This window comes from Meriones unguiculatus (assembly GCF_030254825.1).
Source record: "Meriones unguiculatus strain TT.TT164.6M chromosome 13 unlocalized genomic scaffold, Bangor_MerUng_6.1 Chr13_unordered_Scaffold_40, whole genome shotgun sequence".
NCBI classification, from domain to species: domain Eukaryota; kingdom Metazoa; phylum Chordata; class Mammalia; order Rodentia; family Muridae; genus Meriones; species Meriones unguiculatus.
In genome coordinates this window covers 4,280,558-4,287,650 of record NW_026843649.1, presented here as the reverse complement: position 1 = coordinate 4,287,650, position 7,093 = coordinate 4,280,558, and positions in this window count along the sequence as shown.

Genomic DNA, 7,093 nt, shown 5'->3' with positions numbered 1-7,093 from the left:
TATGCCACTCTGCAAACAACAAAATCATACAGACAGAAAGCAGATCTGCAACCAGTGGCTAAGAAGAAAACAGATTGCAAAAGAGCATAAGAGGAGTTTTGTTTTTCAAGACAGGATTTCTCTGTGTAGCCTTGGCTATCATCTCTTTGAAAACCAGGCTGGCCCCGAATTCACAGAGATACAATTGCCTCTGCATCCCTGAATGCTGGGATTACAGGCATGCACTACCATGCCCAGCTTTATAAGAGGACTTTTTATAGAGAGGAAAATGTTCTTGACTGTGGTAGTAATCATGCTAGTGTATATAATTGCTTAAAACCACCGAACTGTTTGCCTATTTTTTTGCTCATAAATTATGCTTGCATAAACTACATAAATAACACAAAAATATAACAGAAAAAGTATACATTTCTTACTATAGATTATAATCTATGCAGCATTCTGAGTTTCATTTAAAAAAAAACAAAAGGAAAGAAAGAAATCTTCCCTTTGTTCAGTGTGGGAGAAGAATAGTCATAGTAGCCACAGGATAGAGATGAGATTTGCAAAATTTCAAGCAAGCTTGGGAAATGGAAGAATTCATGTGGTCAGAGAATGGCCAAAGCCAAACACAAACAGTGTATCAGAAACTGTGGATCAAAGCTGGAGGAACAAACTTGCCTGGAGCATTAAGATGCAAAGGGAGTCAGCGTGAAGATGTCTAAGTATGAGGGCAGAACATAAGCAGAACAAGAAGTGTGTCCACAGAATCCATCATAAGCACAAATACATCAGAGCACAAGCAAGTTGGGCAGACCCTGTGTGGTGGCATCCTAACATGGGCTTTTAGATCCAACAGGGCTGGAAATGAGGGATGAGGATATGAAATGAAGAAATAGCATTAGTAGGGAGAGATAAAACGAGTCACTATAAACAACAGCAAAAAAAAAAATAAAAAAGATGTGTGTGTGTGTGTGTGTGTGTGTGCGTGCATGTGTGCACAAAGCCTGACTTCTCACTGTTTGGGAAGACCATTACAACATGAAAAATGCAAATGCTAGATTTCTGGGCTGAAATCAGAAGTACTGACTTAGTTCACAGTTTTCAATGCACAGAGACAGAAATATAGATATATGGGAAAATATGGATAAATATATCCTCTAGCTCCACATGAAGAGAACTTGGGAATACTTGTAACTCAAAAATAATAATGATGCTAGCCATAAGAAATTAGCCTCTATGGGAGAAAGCAGGGATCCCAAGAGGGATAGTTGATTAGAGTCACACTTGGCCTATTGTGTAAGCGGCCCCATGTCAGAGGCTTAGCACCACAAAGGAGAAGAAATGGGTGTGCTTGGATGCCAGAAATACCTTAGGTCAAAAAGTAATGATGCTCAACGAATGATGGAAATGGGACATGTCAAAAAGACACAGAAGGGGCTAGAAAGATTGCTCTGAGGTTAAGAGCACTGTCTGCTCTTCCAAAGGTCCTGAGTTTAATTCCCAGCAATCACATGGTGGCTTATCACCATCTATAATGAGATCTGCTACCTTTTTCTGGCCTGCAAGCATGCAGGCAGGCAGAACCCTGTATAAATAATAAAAATTCCTTTTTAATAATTATTTTTATTAATTACAATTTATTCACATTGTATCCCCCCTGTAGATCACTCTTTCCTCCCTTCACAACCACACCCTCTCTCCCTCTTCCCCACCCATACTCCACTCTCAGTCTACTGATAAGGGACTGAGAGTCCACTCTCAGTCTACTGATAAGGGACTTCCTCCCCTTCCTTTCCCTCTGACCATAGTCTATCAATTCTCATCAGGAGTGGCTTCATTGTCTTCCTCTGTGGCCTGGGAAATCTTCTCCCCCCTCAGGAGGAGTTGATCAAAGCACAGGCAAATCAGTTCCTGTCAGAGACAGTCCCTGTCCCCATTACTATGTAACCCACTTGGACACTGAACTGCTATGGGCTACCTTTGTGCAGGGGTTTCAGGCCATCTCCATGAGTGGTCCTTGGCTGCAGTATCATTTTCAGAAAAGACCCCTCTTCCCAGACTTTTTGAATCTGTTGCTCTCCTTGTGGAGCTCCTGTTCTCTCCAGGTCTTACTATTCCCACTTCTTTCATAAGATTCCCTGCACTCTGCCCAAAGTTTGGCTATGAGTCTCAGCATCTGCCTTGATACCCTATAGTGTAGAGCCTTTCAGAGGCCCTCTGTGGTCGGCTCCTGTCCTGTTGCCTGTTTTCTCCCTCCTCCAATATCCATCCTCCTTACCTTTCTGAATAGAGATTGAACATTTTAGCCAGAGTCCTTCTTGATTAGCTTCCTTAGGTATACAGATTTTAATATGTTTATCCTATATTATATGACTAATATCCACTCATGAGTGAGTATATACCCTGTGTGTCTTTCTGCTTCTGAGAAACCTCACTGAGTATGATCTTCTTCAGTAGACACAGAAGCTGGATATTTGAGCTCTTGGTCAAATGACAAAACAATTTAAACATCAAAATGAATGGTTAGAATATCTATGTCCTCCCCAAATTCCTATGTTGAAGTCCTAAGACACAAAGTAACAAAACTGCATGAGATCTCTGGGAGGTACTCAGGTCTTGGGGGTGAAGTCCTTATAAATAGATAAATAGGTTCATAACCTTATTAAAGAGATCCTATAACATCATGTGGCCCTTTAGGCCACTGAGATTAAAGTGAGAACAGGACTGTAGACAAGCATGCCCCCAACTAGACTTCATATTTTAACATTAGACTTTCCAGAGTTGACAACTGTGAAAAATAAAGTCTTTGTTTATAAATCATTTGTCATAGAAACCCCCACAGACTAAAACAAAACAATAACAGTACAGTCCACTACAGAAGGCACATAAATCATAAATCCATATTGATGTAAGTGTATGGCAAATGCATTAACATTCTGATGAAGACCAAGACACAGTGTCATGGTATTCATGGGGTTCCAGGGTATTAACTCTGTAGTAGAAAAGCCTGACAGACACTGATTACAAGTAATTAAAGTTAAAGTATGTACCACCTGACAGGACAGTATGTTACACTGGTGTGATAACCTTGTCCAAGTTTATATATTCATCCATGAGAACACAGAGAGCTGAGAGAGAGTCTACAAAAAGAAAGACATAAAGAAACAATGCAACACTTACATGTACCATCTTCCTTCGACATATGTTTGAGTAATAACATAGTCAACAAAATCCAAATTAAATGGAATGCCGTGTCAGCATGAACTTCCTATTTTGATAACTGCACTGTCATTATTTAGGACAATGTTCTTGTTTGTAAAAAGTTGACACTAAACCATTCTGAGTGACAGCGCATCAGGTCAGCAGCTTCCTCTCAAAAAGTCCAAAGTAAAACAGCAATTAACTGTGTGCCATACTTGGAACTTTTTAAAGTTTGTTATTGTTTTAAAATTGTTGTGGGGGAAGCTGGGCATGGTCTTTAACCCCAGCACTTGGGAGGCAGAGGAAGGTGGATCTGTGTAGGTTCAAGGCCAGCCTGTTCTACATAAGGAATCCCAGGAGAGCCAGGGCTCTGTAGAGCAAATTTGTCTCAAAACAAACAAAGAAACTAAATAAATAAAATTGTTGTAAGGGAAAGAAAAATGTAACTAAAAACTGAACAAAATTAAAAACAAAACTGATTCTCCACACTAGCAGTCTGGGTAAGACTATGTCTGTAAGAGACTGACAAGTGAAATCACATGACATTTTGGAGCAGCAAGAAGATTCTCTAAATACAGCACAATGTCTTCTTTTTTAGTGTGTGTGTGTGTGTGTGTGTGTGTGTGTGTGCGTGTGTTTTCATGCTGCCGGTGAAGCATGCATACTAGGGAACACATAGGAAGGTTAAAAGACAACTCTGTGCAATCACTTCTTGCCTTCCACCTTTTCATGAATTCAGGGATCGAATTCAGGTCTCCCCGCTTGCCCAGCAAAAGCCTTTATCTGCTGAGCCATCTCACCGGCCTGCAAGCTATTCTCTTAAGTGATCTCAATTAGGCATTAGTGAGAGAAAAATGTGAACGATCCCTTCTCTTAAACAAATTCTTAGGGATAAATAAACAATAAAAATAGATGAGTAGAACAGTGGTACTCTAGTGCTACCAATGACTAACAATCAGGAAAACACAGCCCAAGCCCCTCCTTAAACAGGGAGCTTCAAGCCTGGCAGCTAAAATTCCTTACAAGTGTAAAACTGGAATTACCCTGAAGTAAAAGAGTTTTCCCAGCACTACAGTAACCTTGTTATTACATCACGCTTATCTATACATAGAAACACAAAGAGATACAAATAGGAAAGTAAGCCTGCGTGAACCCTGTATACTCTTGGTTGTGCAAGTCCATCAAAGTATAAACAGGAATGTATCTACCAAACTGTTCCTTATGAAGAATTCTCTGACGAATAAAGAGAACAATCAAAACACATGAAAGTTAACTGAGAGAGAGCACCCGCAGTGGCTGTCTTTACTTAAGAAGAGTCACTTCATTCTGGAATGCTGGCACGTACGTCTGGAAACAATGTCCCTAGATATGTGCATGGATCCTATGGCCTTTCCAAGTACCCAGCATTCTTTGGACATGGATGTCCAAGCTCCTCCACTCCACCGCACCCCCAGGGCAGGCGGGAGGCAGCACCGGACTCTCTGTACTTCCTTTCCAGGAAAACTACCCCCAGCATCACTCTTCCTCAGGATGCAGGGCACAAGTGTATTCCTAGGAACTCGGCACAGAGTGCTCCCAACCCCAGCTTCCCAAGGGCGCGGTCCCGGGTACCAACAGGCCCCACAGATTCTCTTGGCAGAACTCACTCGGGCAGGCTCTTCCGGCCCGCCCAGCCTGCCAGCCCCAAATGCACAGCCCTGGCCTTGCCCGGCGACCGCCATCCTGCGGGTCCCTCACACATGCCCACAGCCAGCCAGGCTGGGCTGCTCCGCGATGGCTGACACTCGTGGACCTGCTGCTCCTCCACCACGGGACCCAACCCTCTTGCCTCCCCGCCTGCCAGCCCCGACGCCTGCCCCAAAGAGCCCACTGCATGGCTGCTGGAGGGGGAGGCGGAGCCCGGGGAGGGCGGAGGCGGAGCCCAAGCAGCGCCTGCCCCACACCCTTACCTGGCTTCTCCTGGTCTCAGCCATGACTACAGCCACCGAGCCCTGGAAGTGGGTTCCCTTCGCCTCCCTCGCCACCGCCGCCCACCAGGCCCGGAAGGAGCTCAGTGTTTTCCCTTTAGAGTGTAGTCATAGCAATGGCACTTCCGTCAAGCATGACAATGGAGGTGTGCACTGCGCCTGAGCTACGCCTCGCGCAGGCCCTTCCCCTGCCCCACCGGAGTAGGTTCTGCCTTCTGGGTCGGGGGGCTGTGAGGCCTGAATCTTACTATTAATTTTACAGGACAAAAGGATCTTTGAGATAAGTGTACATCAAAGCATTTCTCTCCTGTTTTCAAAGCCCTTGCCTTAGCTGCTTTTCTATCACTGTGCTAAGATATCATGACTAAGACAGCTTATAGAAAAAAACAGTTGGTTGGGTACCTAGAGTTTCAGAGGGTAAGTCCATGACCATCGTGGCAGGGACCATGGTGGCAGACAGGAATGGCAGGCAGAGCACCAGACAGAACAGTGGCTGAAAGCTTACCTCCTGATCTACTAGTATGAGGCAAAGGGCTGAGAATCTTGTGGGATTTTAAAACCTCAAATCCCACCCACAGGAACACCCCTCTTCAACAAGATCACACCTACAAATTTTTCCAAACAGTTCCATCAATGGGGGACCAGATTTTCAAATATATGAGACTGTAGGAGTCATTTTCATTCAAACAACGACATTCCTCAATAGCTTCCTATGTAGCCAAGAATTAAGAAAAAAAATGTCAATGTCCCAAATCATCTGAGACACTCAGCTTCTTGTGTGGTTTTGTTGTTGCTGCTGTTTTGTTTTTGAGAGAGTGTCATATAATACAAGTTGACTTTCATTCCTGACCTTCCTAATGCTCCATTTACAGGCATGTGTCACCACACTTGCTTTATGATCTTGTTTGTTTATTTTTGTTTTGTTGTTGTTTTGTTTTGCTTTTCAAGACAAGTTGTGTAGCTTTGCCTGGAATGGACTCTCTCTGTAGACCAGAATGGCCTCAAACACACAGAGATCCGGTGTGTGCCACTATGCCCACTGATTTATTTTTATTTTTTGAGGGGGGCATATTTTTATCTTTTGTGTAGATGAGTGATAAGAGTATTTTACATGTATGTATATAAGTGTACTACATATGTACCTTATATCCAGGAGGCCTATGGCATCAAATTCCCTGTAACATGAGCTACAGTAGATTAAGATTTATTATTTATTACCTCCTATATGTGAAACACATGTTCTACCTCTTAGTTGTATTCCTAGCTTCTGTACAAAACAGGCAGATACAGATAGTCTTTGGATATAATAAAGCTTCACTAAAGCTTAAAGAAAGTAACTTGCTATGGGATAAACAAAAGAGAACACAGAGAAGGCAACGGGCATAGAGGGTGTCCTATTAACAGAAGTAACAAAACAAAGATAAAAAAGACTTCAGGAGAACTTTATTACAGATGGCACAATGGCTGGCATTAACAAATAAAATGCTACATGCTCCCATACTCTAAGTGGGAATTCTGTATTACTATCAGATGTATGAATACTTTGTTAAAAGGCATTTCCTCTTTAAAAGGTTATTTGTCCTTCCCCAGATAATCACTATTTGTGAATTAGGCACCAAATACTGTGCTAAGTCCTGAACACTCAAAAATTATTCCTGCAAACATCATTTTTTCTCTATAAGCTTGTAGTCTTGTGGGGTAATCCACCATAAGCAGACCTATAGACCATCCATAGAAATGTATACATCACCATAAATTACAGTATGAAACTTAAAGAAAAGCAAGAGGTACCTAATACCCCAGAAGGGATGAAGAACATAAGTATTCAAAGGCCCAGAGTTGAGAACATTTTAATGCAGTAGAGGAAATGATAAAAAGTGAATTTGTTTGGAATATAATAGGGAAGAAAGGAATGATAATAACAATAACAATAACAAAGATTA